Below are 13,913 nucleotides of genomic sequence, written 5' to 3' on the forward strand. Positions count from 1 at the left end.
GTTTTGACGTTTTCTAATTGGAAGTCTATTTTTTAAAAAAAGGCTCAAAGGGATGAATAGTTTTACAACAGCAAAGAATCCCTTTTGTCGGCCAAGTTTTTCTTTTTTTAAAAAATTTATTTATTCATGAGACAGAGAGAGAGAGAGAGGCAGAGATACAGGCAGAGGGAGAAGCAGGCTCCATGCAGGGAGCCCGACGTGGGACTCGATCCCGGGACTCCAGGATCGTGCTCTGGGCCCAAGGCAGGCGCTAAACCGCGGAGCCACCCGGGCTGCCCCAAGTTTTTCTTTATAGGTTCACTGAGGAGTGTCTGGAAGCCTAAAGGCAGAGCAAGTGGCCCGGCCAGCAGCCTTGGAAATAAGTGCCCCTTGGGATGTGTCATGCCACAGGTAGGCGGCACAAGGCTGTGGGGCTGGTCCCCCCAACTCCACCCTCTGGGTCAGCGGCATCACGTCGCCCTGGTTGAACCTGCCCCGAATGAGTCGCCCTTGGATGGACTCTCTGTCTTGCCACCACGTTGGAGCATCGGCCCGAGAGGACAGGTACCCCGGAACCCGTCCTCTTCTGGGTACGGGCCCCCACCCTACACTGGGTGAAGCGCTGCCTGCTCCCCTGGAGCCTGGGGGTCACCGAGCGCTTCCAGTTCCCGCCTCTGCACCTCCGCGGCCGTTACTGCTGCAGGTGGCAGACGAATCCTTGTAGCTGCTGCTTGTTTGGTCAATCAGACTGTCATACAGTCCTGTCGCCACTCACAGCTTTCCAAGTGACTGCCTGAATGGAGAGTGGAATGTAAACCTAAAAACATAAAGTCCTTCGATGGCTCACGCGGCGCTTAGGATAAAACCCGCGTCCTTACGCGGCCTCACGGGTCCTTTCGGATTGGGCTCCCGCCAGCCTCTGCAGCCTCCCTTCTGTGTCAGCGGGGCTCTCCCTCCAGAACCCCCTTGGTCTTCGATCATCCCGAATCCACCATCATTTACATAAGGGGGTGTCTTTCCTCATTTCCCTGCCTCACTGTTTCCTAGCTGTTTGCCAAGCCATGGTGTGCTCATTCTCCCCAGATGGTGGCCCCGCCGTCCTGTGCAGCCTCTTCCCCTGGCTTATTCTCACCCACCAGCTCCCAGGGCACCTCCGGGCCACCCCCCCCCCACCCCCGCCCTCTGCTGAGGCCGCTCCCTGGCCTGTGGATACAGCCTGTCGTGACCTCACCGGGTTGCTTGTGTGTTCACTTCTTTGGCTCCGCTGGAAGGTGGGCTCCAAGGGACAGGGGCACTGACGACCTGGCTTTGCAAGGCATTTCCAGAGCCCAGGATGGTGCCGGACGTACAGGTGTGATAGGGAGACGTCCCTTCTGAGGAACGCACAAGGCCGCGTGAGAAGCTGAGGGTGCCCCGGGCCCTGAAGCGCTGTGGCAGCTCTTCCCTTCCTGGTTCGCCCACCATGCAAACGCTCAACTCTTTCTGTCTGATGGTTTGCTCTTAGCCATTGGTTTGCTGTCAGCTTGTCCCATCTCTGAAGGACTGTGACCTCCCATAGGCGGCGGGAAGGCCTTACTCATTCAGTGTTCCTTCCCCCCCGCCCCTGCCCCCGTGAGCAGTGGCTGGGATGCCGGGGAGGGACAAAGGTGTACCCCGGGACCGCCAGTGGCTGGGGCTCTCCCAGGGGGCTCCCTCCTCCCTGTTGGGTGCCGGTTGCCAGGGGCAGCTCTGAGGACGGCTGCAGGCCGTGGGAAGCCACCAGCGGGGCCCCTGCCTGAGAGCCTGACATCCCTGGACCCAGGCCCCACACGGTCAAGGCCGGGAGGGCCAACCCTTCCCAGGGGGCTGGCCTTCAGAGTGACTGTGACAAAGGAGTAGCAGGTGTGTAAGGAGGGGGGCTCCTGGAGGCAGCGTGAGCGTGCACGCAGGCACCCTCGTGTGTAAGGACCCTCCACCCTGCTTGCTTTGCCTGCGCACGGTGCTCTCTGAAAGTGTTTAGGAACTTCTCCTTGTGTTTGATGTTCCAGAATTTAGTGGAATATGCCCAGGTGTCCCGTGTTGCTTCTCTCCCCTTTGGCCTCAGTGGGCCCGCATCTCTAACTCTGCAAAAATCATCCCTGAGGATTCTTCAAACATCACTCCTCTCCAGATTTTTTTCTTCAGAAGCCTCCCATTTCCCAAGTCTACTATTTCTGTCCTCCCGGATTACCCTCATTTTCTTCTACATTTGCCGGATCTTCATCCTTCCCTTTTTCCTTCCACGGCACCGTGGCAAGCGGATCTTTCATGTTCCGCCATTCTGCTCTCAGCTGTCTCGTTTTCCCCTTGGTCTCACGATTCTCTCCTTCCTGGCTCTACGTTTCATTCTAATCTCTCCACTTGACTCTTTGGAGCGGTTTCTCATTTTTGTAGGGGTTTCAAGTGGGTGTGTGTGGGGGGTGAGGGATAAGCAAGGGCACCTGTGCCCTAGTGTGGACCATCTTGGGCCCCGAGAACCAGTGTTTCTCACTCCTGAGTCAAGGTCAAGGCTCTCCCCAACCCCCACCCACGCTGCCTGGGTGCTGACAGTCGTAGGACGTGGCAAGGCGTCCCTGAGAAGCTAGTCCTCCAGCCTCTCAGGGACTAGGAGAGGAGGTGGGAAACTGAGTCCCTGCGTCCCTGCGTCTGGTCAGTCCCACCTGTTTACGTGGGTGTCTTGCTCTCCACTGACTTTCCTCTTGAACCTGGGGATGCCAGCATCTGACTGAGCTGGTGAAGAGGCCAAGCCTTAGTCCTAGACTCCTTCCCGGCCACCTCTCCCCGCCACAGCCTTCTGCCTCCCCAACGGGGTGGGGGGGGTGGGGGGGCTCCTGGCCTCCTCTTGCTCTGTTCCCTCTCCAGGTTCTCTTGGCGATGCTGGGGAGGGAGCTGGTGACCCTGATTTCAGCACAGGGGCACAGATGGGAAGCAGGTCTCATCCGGGGAGACACAATCACAGTACATTTGCGTTTTCCTATTTTTTGGTTATTTGACAAATCCTTGATACTCCAATGAGGTCCGTTTGCCAGCCCCCAGCCTCATGATAGAAAGGTGGCATCTCCATCCCCACCAGACCTCCTAATTCAGAAGCTGCCTTTTAGCAAGATCCCCAGGTAGTGAATTCATAGGCTCGTTAAAGTTTGAGAAGCCCAGTTCTACAGTAAAATATACTTTTTTAATGAAAAAAATGACAGGTTCGGTTGTTTTCTTTTTTTAAATGGTAGAGCTTCCCCAGTGGCTCTTGGTCACCCCCATGCCTGGGCTGTCAGGCTAGAAGCTGGAGAGCACTCTGCGTGGAACTGTGTTTCCTGTACAGGGTTAGGCCTCAGGGTGAAAACCGATCTTGCCTTTCTTCGCACTAGAGACAAGAACCTCTTAAACATCTATGGCAGCAACTCTCAGCACCCAAAAGGGATATAAAAGAGAACATTTTCATCACCATATTAAGTAACGATGACATGCTTATCATGGGATTATGAAGACAAAATGCTGACATCATAATGCTTTCCAGGTGAAAGATAAAGGAGAAAGAGAAGCAGGTAAAATCAGGGGCCAGGGCAGGGAAAGAGAAGAAAAAAAAAAAAACCCACAGGAAATGACAACGGGAACATGACTAATAATGCCTGAACCCCATGCACCCACTCACAGGGTACGGTCTCTCTCCCAGAGCTGACTCCGGGTCCACACCTCTGTGAATCCCCGTGAGCCCCACCAGAGACTGAGGACTGACAGAGAAAGTGTGGAGACACGGGTTCTATTTCGGGGTGTACTGCTTTCTAGAGCAGACTGGTGTAGGGACTCACCCAAGCAGATTGGCTACCGCCACCCTGGGCCTGCGCTCAGACCCAACCGTCTCTGGGTCCCGGCCAATTCCTCCCCTGCCAATTCCTACCCGGGTGTAAGGAGGCAGGAAGGAGGGCTCTCTTTCTTTTTCAGAGGACATTATGAGGGCAGCCCTAGGCTGCTTTTGTTTTGTAATTTTTTCCTTCCTTGTCGGCTCACGGCTCACCTCGATGATGATGATGATGATGATGATGATCATCATCATCATCATCATCATTGCAGATCTCTGGCTGTCTCCCTCCCTCCACCTCTTTCATCTTCCCAGATCCAACCTCCAAATGCAGGAGTTCCCAGAGGGCCTGGGCCTTGTCCCCCACCCCCTCCTGGGGCAGCACCGTCTCCTTCTAAACAGCACCTCCGGGATCCCCACGTGACCTGTCCCCAGTCCTGTCACTTCTGTATCAGTTCCTTCTTCTCCCCCGTCTCCACTCGCCCCACCTCGTGTAAGCCACCGTCATTGCTTGCCTGGACCGCTGCACTTGCCTCCCAGCTTGCCCCTCTCCTCTTGCCCTCCTATAATCTGTTATCCATTTAGCACAATCTTGTAAAACATAAGAGGGATCGCTCAGAGCTCCTGTTTAAAAGCTGGCGAGGTCTCCCTGCACTTAGAATAAAACCACAAAGTCCTTGGCCATGCCTAGAGGGCAGCGTAGGGCACCCGATGAGTGTCGAGTCTGGGTGCTGAAACTGAAATGCATGGGTTTCAATCCTAGTTTCGCTCCCTACTATCTACAGGACTTGGGACAAAGTATGTATTCCCTCTGTGCCTCAATTTTCTCATCTATAAATTCAAAAGCGGAGACTTATTTACTTCTTTTTTGTTTTTAAGATTTTATTTATTTATTCATAGAGAGAGACAGAGGCAGAGTCAAAGGCAGAGGGAGAAGCAGGCTCCATGCAGGGAGCCCAATGTGGGACTCAATCCCGGGTCTCCAGGATCACACCCCGGGCTGCAGGCGGCTCTAAACCGCTGTGCCACCAGGGCTGCCCTGTTATTTACTTCTTAAGACCGGTGGGGATCAACTGGGACGATGTGTGGATGGCAAGCGGAACAGCGCTGTCCCATAATAGGTGCTTATTGTTAACCACACTCCCTAAGCTTATCTCAGTTCACCAGCCCCTTACTCAGCATGCTCCTGCTGCCTTTGAGGACCTCAAATGAGAACTCCTTACGCCACCTGGAACCCCCTCCTTGCTTTGCATGACTCATTCCATCTCAAATTCCAGATCTGAGCTCTAAGTCAGCTTGAGAGAGAGGCCTTCCCTGACCTTCCTTCCTAAAATAGGGCTCTCAAAACCTAATTCTTTTTTTAAAAAATATTTCATTTGAAGTCATCTCCACATCCAACCTGGGGCCTGAACTCAACTCCCAGATCAAGGGACGCCTAGGTGGCTCAGCAGTGGAGCGTCTGCCTTCGGCTCAGGGTGTGATCCCGGGGTCCTGGGATCGAGTCCCACACCGGGCTCCCCATGGAGCCCCATGCCTCTGTGTGTGTCTCAAATAAATAAATAAATAAATAAATAAAAATAAAATCTAAGACCAAAACAAAACAAAACTCCCAGATTAAGAGTCACACATTCCGGGGGATCCCTGGGTGGCGCAGCGGTTTAGCACCTGCCTTTGGCCCAGGGCGCGATCCTGGAGACCCAGGATCGAAACCCACATCGAGCTCCCGGTGCATGGAGCCTGCTTCTCCCTCTGCCTGTGTCTCTGCCTCTCTCTCTCTCTCTCTCTGTGACTATCATAAAAAAAAAAAAAAAAAAAAAAAAGAGTTGCACATTCCATGGACTGAGCCACCCAGGCACCCCAAAACTAGCTTTTTTCTTCCATAGAATTCCTCACCATGTGTAAGTAGGCATTTATCTACTTGTTTATGGAATGCGCATCTCCATCACTAGACTATAACCGCCCTGAGGAGAGGGCATTTTGTCTTGTTCTATTCTAGAGGGATGCTTGGTATTTACTAGTATTTATTATTCAATGAATACGTGTTGGAAAGAGACGAATGAACAGGTGAATGAAGAAAGTCTGGGTAATTCCTAGGGGAGCAACTCTTTACCTACTTGTGCCCCAAACTGAATAAACCATGTTCCTCCTGCCCCAGTGTGTGCAGCCACTACTGTTCTTATTAGAAGCAAATTCTTTTTTTTAATATTTATTTATTTATTTATTTATTTATTTATTTATTTATTTTTAGATGTGATTGATTGATTCATGTGAGGCACACAGAGAGCAGCAGAGACACAGGCAGAGGGAGAAGCAGGTGCCCAGGACCCGGGGGGTCACGACCTTAGCCCCAGGTGGACACGCTCAACCACTGAGCCCCCCAGGTGCCCCTGGAAACAAATTCTTAACCCATTTGTCCATTAATACTGTATGACCAGTGTGCATGTTCTCAGTCAGCGGGTGTCAGCAGGGCTCACCTTCATGGGCGGGGTGGGGGGCGGTGGGGAACGACACTGTATTCCATTTCTCGATGCTACTAAGGGGTGGGGAGCGCCGCTGGACACCCTGGGTGGCAGTTGAGGTGCGAAGGGGTGTCCAGCAGAAGGCGCTGCTGGTGGGGGGGGCAGAGGTGCAGCCCCGCAGGGAGGGGCCGAGAGAGGAGAGGGACGTTCTGGGACAGCGCCCAGCGGCGAGGTGGCTCCCAGCCCAGCCTAATGCAGGGGGCTCCTCGTCGGCCTGGGTCTCTGGGACAGGGAGAGCTTTTGATAAGCACAGATTTCCCAGCAGCGCCCCTGAAGGTTCTGGTGTCATGGGGCCCCTTGGAAGGTGTTCCCTGTGATTTTGATGATCAGGAGGTTTGGGACTCGTTGGTGGAAACACCCACCTCCTAGGGGGCCGAAAGAGTGGGAAGACAAACCTGGTTCTCACTCCCAGGCTTGTGCTTTGCAGCTGTGTGGCCTTTTGCAGCACCCCCTCCACCCCCACCCCCACCCTGCAGACCGGATGGCCATGCCTACCTCCTAATGTTAAGGGTGAAAGGACATCCAGGTATAAAGGAGCTGATGGTAAGTGTTCAAAGCCAAGTTAGTCTCTAACCTGAATCGAAGGTGGAGAAGGTGTTCTGAGACCTCTCCTGGGTCTTCCCCTCTCTCTCCCTAGAAAGGAGACTGTCCCATCCAACCATTTGAGAGTTGTCTACAATGTTTAGTTCTAGAATCTCTGCCTACACTTGTCTTTAGTTTGTTTGCTTTTCTTCCAGGAGGCAATCAAGAACAGTTTAAGGAGATGAGAGAGAGTTCTAGGTTCTAGTTAGAAGGGATCGTGCAGCATCTGGTTGATCCCTTTTGTTTCTCAGGTGGGGAAACAGGTGCGGAGAGGTTGCTGCTTACCCACGGTCACACTGCTGATTAGCATTAGGCCATGGGCCTGTGTGCTCCCCAGTGCTCACAGCTGCCTCTGGAGGGTTAGTGGTCAGAATATTCGGGTCTTGCTCTTGTCCTCCAGAAAAAAGGACGGTGTTTTGTTTTGTTTTGTTTTGTTTTGTTTTGTTTGAAACATCAGAGTTTCTTGCTCTCCCATTTCAGGGTCGTTATTACTGCCTTATCCAACAAAACAGACTTGAACAAAAGAGGAAAAATAGTGACGCTACTACTACTACATACCATCGTTAAACCAGTGGGCATTCTCCAAGTGTTCAGGCACGTCATCATCATCATGTGGAATCCTCAACTCATCCTATTCATTCTTTCATCAAATATTTGTCAGGACTTCAAAGGATTCCGAGCACTGTGCATGCTGCAATGGGCAAACAGGCCCCCTGCTCTCAGGCAGCCTGCATCCTGCTGAGAACTGCAGACTGACAATGACAATCACACAAGTAAACAAGATAATTTCAGATAGCATCAAGGGCTTTGAGAACAACGGACGGAGTGATAGGAAGTGACCGGCCCCCACAAGGGAGCTGAGGCCCGGGGCCAGAGAGGCCTCTCCCAGGAGGTGAAGTTCGAGCAGAGACCTGGATAGTGAGAAAGAGCCCACCAGGGAGCAAGGTGCGGGAGCTCAGTGCGTTCAAAGACCCAGAAGGAGGCAAGGTGAGCAGGGACAAAGGTGGCCACAGCTGGGAGGGATGCATCTGGAGAAGGTGGGGAAGGCCGTTAGGGGAGCTGCCCGTCCAGCTCCTACTCTGACTTCCATCAACCCCGTAGCCACTTTTCCTTTCTCTTGGGCAAAATGTCATGGATGCAGGGGGTACTTTGGAAGACTTTTGGAAAATAGTTGCACAACTCTAAAAAGTGGGTATATTTCACTCATTTCAGACACGAGGCACTGAGCCCAGGGAGACTGAATGGTGGCTTCGGTCTCATTTTCTTCCAAACCATGCTTCCCCTTTCCCTGCGTTTGTGCCTTTACTTACAGCTGTGACTCTCCCTCCCCCGGGCCAACTCTGCTTCCCCAGGTGTCTCCCAGCAGCCTCTTCTGGCTAGGTGCTGGGCTCACAGTGGGGCTCCAGTATCATCCCTAATTCTCAGGTCCCTCCTCCGATCAAAATTAAAAACCAGTTTCCTTTCGTGTGAAAGGCTCTCATAGTGTAATCAGGGTCCCTTTCTCCTCCCTATTTTTATTTATTTTATTTTATTTTTTAAAGATTTAATTTTATTTATTCATGAGAGACACAGAGAGAGAGAGAAGCAGGCTCCAAGCAGGGAGCCTGATGTGGGACTCGATCCCAGGTCTCCAGTATCACACCCCTGGATGAAGGTGGCACTAAACCACTGAGCCACCGGGGCTGCCCGTCCTCCCTATTTTAAAAAAATATTTTATTTATTCATTCATGAGAGACACACAGAGGCAGAGACACAGGCAGAGGGAGAAGCAGGCTCCATGCAGGGACCCTGATGCAGGACTCGATCCCAGGACCACGCCCTGAGCTGAAGGCAGATGCTCAACCACTGAGCCACCCAGGTGTCCCTCTCCTTCCTATTTATTAAGTAATACCATCTAGTTTCCTGGCCAGTGACCTCCGGGCTTCTGCTTCCCCTCCAAGGCTTCCCGAGGAGCTGGTCAGCAGCATATCTAGTAACACTGGCCAATTAGGGTTGCATCTCTTCTGGAGTTTACAAATAAATGACTTCAGCTTTGCATTTTCAAGAAAAGAAAAGCTGGCCCTCCTCTCTTTGGAACTTAGTTGAAGGGTAATCCCCCCACCACCCCATTGCCCCTTAGGCACTGCCTGTGGAAGAATGGGATCCTATCTATACCATTTGTTCACACATTTACACAAGCCCTTCTATATGCCACGGCCCAGGGATTAGAAGTTAGTTTTGGGACTTCATGGAGTCACAGGAGAATATTCATGTCAGCTATAGTCTATAATAACGTTTCTGTGTGTTGCATCATTTGGTCTTCATGATCAGCCTGTGAGGTGGTGAGGGGACAAGGGAGTGCAATGGTCTCCTGGTATGTAGCTGGTTGGAGAGGGCAAGTCACCTGTTGGGGTCACACAGCTGGGGTATAGAAGAGATCTGGGCCTCACCCAGGCCTTTTCACTCAGTATTTATTCCTCTGGACTCATAATCCTTTTGACTTAGAATGGATGAATTCAGGACTGGGTTATTTTAGAAACTGATTAATTTTAAAAATCATGTTTGCATGAGAATAACAGAAGGAATCCGGTTCTGTACAACCACTGCTGGCACTGGGACTTTTCAGGTAGAGGAGTTCTGTTTTCACACTGACCCGGTGAACCTCCTGGGAGGTCAGAAGGGCAAGAGGGGGAGTGAGCTGGGCTGTCAGATGATTTCCTGTCAGCATACTGAACAGAGGTCCACTTCTGGGAGTAGCCAAGGACTGTCCCTCCCATAGACTAACACTGTGAACCCTGGGGCCAGGAAAACTGCCTGAGGTGCAGAATGTGGTCAAAAGCAGACAGAGGGGACGCCTGGGTGCCTCAGTGGTTGAGTGTCTGCCTTTGGCTCAGGGCATGACCCCGGAGTCTCGGGATCGAGTCCCACAGGCTTCCCGCAGAGAGCCTGCTTCTCTCTCTGCCTCTGTTTCTGCCTCTATGTGTCTCTCAAGAATAAATAAATAAAATCTTTAAAAATAATCATGGCTAAATTTCCCCACATTTGGTGAAAGCCGTTTATAGATACCAGAAGATCAATGAAACAAAATGAATATAAAGTAAACCATGCCCAGGCACATGATAGTCAAACTGTGAAGCACCAAAGACAAAAAAATCAGAAAGCAGCCAGAGCAAAATGTCACTCTTTATATACAGGAAAACAATGATTCAAAAGTTCTCTGACTTCTCATTGAAACAATGGAGACCAGAAAACAGTAGAACATCTTTCAAGTACTGAAAGGGGGTGGGGGGAGAAAGAAAAAAAAAAAAACCCTCATCAACCCAGGATTTTATATCCAGAGAAACTAGCGTTCCAGAATAAAAGTGGAATAAAGACATTTTCAGAGAAAAGAAAACAGTATCTGTCACTGGCAGGCCTGTGCTCCAAGACGTGCTCACGGAAGTTCTTCAGGCTGAAGGAAGGTGACACCAGACAGGAGCTTGGATCCCCAGGAAGGCATGAAGAGCACCCAGCATGGCGAGTGTGTGGGTGAGGGGAAGCATCCTCAGCAGTCTGCTGCATGGGCAGGATGCTCACCCACAGGGTAGAGACCTGGGTGCCCTGGTACAGAACAGACCCTGGTTGGGTGTCAGCTGGAAGATACGATTTTGAGTGAGATTGTAGCTATGTTCATATCTTGATCCCTGGGTCCTGGATCCCCAGCCCACTTCCTGGAAATATGTGCCAAGGCCTGGGGTGGAAATTGGCCCAGGGAGGTGAAAAATGACTGCTTTATTCTTATTCTCTGTCTCTCTCTCTCTCTCTCTCTCTCTCTCTCCACACACACACACACACACACACACCAATGAGAACAATAAAAACGATTTCACTACTGAAAAGCACAGGCTTAATGCACACTGGTCAATTTGGGAGTCTATATGACAATCACTATGGGTGATTAATTGCTCAGTTATTTTGCTTGTTTTTATCACCCATTGTCACAAATCCAGTTTCACAAAAACAAACAAACAAACAAAAAAAAACAAAAATAGAAGTGATGCTTTTTAACTTGTGGCAGCTGAGAAATCCAACCCCTGTGCCTGAAGCTCAGCTCTCTCTGGGCTTGGGGGCCCTACACCCATGGAGTTCCCACTGGGTCCAGACTGTCCCCCACCACAGTGGTCAATAATCCATCTGAAAGGAAGGCTGTGGGCCAGCAGAGACTGTCACAGAGAAGCAATGATCCGAAGACAGCTCTGGCACCTGCCGACTCAGGGAGATTGGACCTGACCGAGCCACGTGTGCCCAGGAGGGAGGAGTTGGGGGTGATGCTCGTGGTATGGGACCTCCCTTTCACTTCTGTCAAAGCTAAACTTGAGTTGTAATCTTCTTCTTATGTTTGGAGACTCACAGTTGAATATTGGCATATATCTGAAATAGTAATGCAAATAGATTGGATAGAATGTTCCTCCTGATTCGATGTGCAATGTGAGGTAAATTTAAAAGTGACAAATAAAGCTCAGAAATTCAGAGGAACCTGGGGAGCTCAGTGGTTGAGCGTCTGACTTCAGCTTGGGGCGTGATCCCGGGGTCCTGGGATTGAGTTCTGTATTGGGCTCCCTGCATGGAGCCTGCTTCTCCCTCTGCCTGTGTCTCTGCCTCTCTCTCTGTGTCTCTCATGAATAAATACATAAACATCTTTAAAAAATAAAAAAATAAATAAAGTTCTCCCTCTAAAAAAAAAAAGGCTCATAAATTCAGTTCAAATCACCCCCCCCCCCTTTTGGCATGAACATACAAAAGCTACATTATTCAGTCATGGTTTTCTAATAATGTAAAAACCCAACTTGAGTTCAGCCCTTTATAGGATCCAAAGAGAATTCTGATGTTTTCTGTAGCCAGACATGTGTGTGACACTTAATTCTGGTTATTAGTCTCTGAAAGTAGTAATTTAGTATCGAGGATATAATTTCCCATCCAAAGACCAAAAGGCCAGAGAGGAGCCTAGAAGCCTATTAGATTAGAGGCAGTCAGATGGAAAGCTGTCTAGAAGATGAAGGTAGAAGTAGTCATATATGGATGCATTAGTCAGGGTTCTCCAGAGAAGCAGAACCGATAGGATATATATGTAGATATATATAAAATTGAGATTTATTATAGGAATTGACTCATGTGATTAAGGAGGGCGAGGAGTTCTACGGTCTGTCTTCTATAAGCTGGAGAACCAGGAAAGCCAGTGTAATTCAGTCCCAGCCTGAAGGCCAGAGAACCAGGAACACCGATGTCTGAGAGCAGGAGAGGGTTGATGTCTCAGCTCAAAAAAAGAGGGCAGATTCAGTCTTCCTCTGCCTTTTTGCTCTATTCAGGCCCTGAGTTAGATGATGTCCACTTGCGTTGGTGAGGGCGAACTTCTTTACCAAGCAGACTGATTCAAGTATCATCTCTTCCAGAAACGCCTTCCAGAGACACCCAGAGATAATGTCCTACCGGCTATGTGGGTATCCCTTAGCTCAGTCAGATTGACCCACAAAATTAACCATCACACTGGACCTCCCTGGTGGACCGGACTTTCCCAGCCTACCCTGGGTGGAGGCTGCTTGAAGCACCTTTTGAAGAGGCCCCTTGTGTACCCTCTTCTCCCTCGCCAGTCAAGGACCTGATGGGAAAAGTGTGCCCTGCATTGCCCTCAGGCCACAATACCAACTGAGACAGTGAACACTCTGTCTCTGAGTTGCCATTTGGTTCATGATGACACACAACTTGGAGAAACTGAGCAGCCTCTTTCACCTTTTAGGTGGCCAATTTTATGGAGGCTTAACATGGGCAGGCCTGGTCCTGGATGGGGAGGAGGTGCACCTTAGCAGACGTGCCCTGCCCGAAGGAGCTCCCAGTCCCGGCCAGCTGAGCAGAGGTGGCGCACATGCACATAACTGCAGGGCACCGCAGTAACAAGGCAGTGAGACGTGATGAAGATAGGTCCAAAGCTTATAGGAGCCAGTGACCAACCATGGTTCCTACCCATCAGTGCCCAACTATGGGTCTTACACTGCTGTTGAACCCATGGAGTGCAATCAAGGAAATCTTAAGAAAGTAAAAGAATTGAAAACCAGAGGACATGGGATGGTATTAGGCTAGAGGTGAGAGTGCCTCCCTGCACTTCCCCTGGCTTAGCTATCTGATCTTGTCTCCAGTCTTAGTTCCCCTGAGCTGCTACGTAGAAGAGCACAGACTGGATGGCCTGTAGACAACAGAAACTTATTTCTTATGATTCTGGAGGCTGGAAAGTCTAAGCTAAGCCCTAGTGTCTAAAGGAGAGCCCACTTCCTGGTTCATAGATGTCTTCTCACTGTGTATTAATGTAGCAGAAGGAGCAAGGGGGCTTTCTGGTGTTTCTTTTCTTTTCTTTTTTTTTTTTTTTCCATTAAATTTTTCTGAGTATACTTGACACACAATGTTGCATTAGTCTGGGGTTTCTTTTCTTGTCCCATTCATAGAGCCTCCCAAAGGCCCTACTTCATACTACCATCTTGGGGATGAGGTTTCATTGTATGAATTTAGGGGACACAACCCTTCAAACATCTACCATCACTCCATTTCCAGCCACCCCAGAGCCCATGCTGGTCCTCAAACAAGCCAGTCACACTGACCTCGGGACCACTGCCTTTCCTGCTGTCCATGTCTCAAATTCTTTTTTTTTTTTTTACATGTCTCAAATTCTTACATGGATTGTTCCTTTTGCTTTTATGCCAGACATGTGCAAGCTTATGGCCTCATTTCATTGTCTCCTCTCAGACATGGCCACTTCATTTGACATGATGCCAACACCCTCTTTCTCTTTGCCCTGCTTTATTTTTCTTTATAAGATGTCTCACCTGATATTGTGTACTTGTCTGTGTGTTTATTATCTGTCCCCCCTAAACATAGTGTAAGGCCTGTGGGGTAGGGACTTTGATTTGCTCCTTGCTACAAGCGTTAGCATATCAATGAAATTAGTATTTATTGACAGAATGGACAAACACATCATCTGTTTGAAAAAATATGGTTTTTAAAAACACAGCCAAATG

The 13,913-nt window shown here is 50.1% G+C and overlaps 1 long non-coding RNA gene across 1 annotated transcript; it reads right to left on the reverse strand.

Moving 5' to 3' along the window:
• Positions 1-131: 131 nt before the first annotated feature.
• On the reverse strand, positions 132-2,796 carry LOC140608151 (uncharacterized). Its single transcript, XR_012010175.1, has 3 exons — positions 2,658-2,796; positions 1,211-1,352; positions 132-796 (listed from the first exon to the last, which is right to left on the reverse strand). It is a non-coding gene; the product is annotated as an uncharacterized lncRNA (long non-coding RNA).
• Positions 2,797-13,913: the final 11,117 nt, after the last annotated feature.

This window comes from Canis lupus, chromosome 17 (assembly GCF_048164855.1).
Source record: "Canis lupus baileyi chromosome 17, mCanLup2.hap1, whole genome shotgun sequence".
Lineage (NCBI taxonomy): Eukaryota > Metazoa > Chordata > Mammalia > Carnivora > Canidae > Canis > Canis lupus.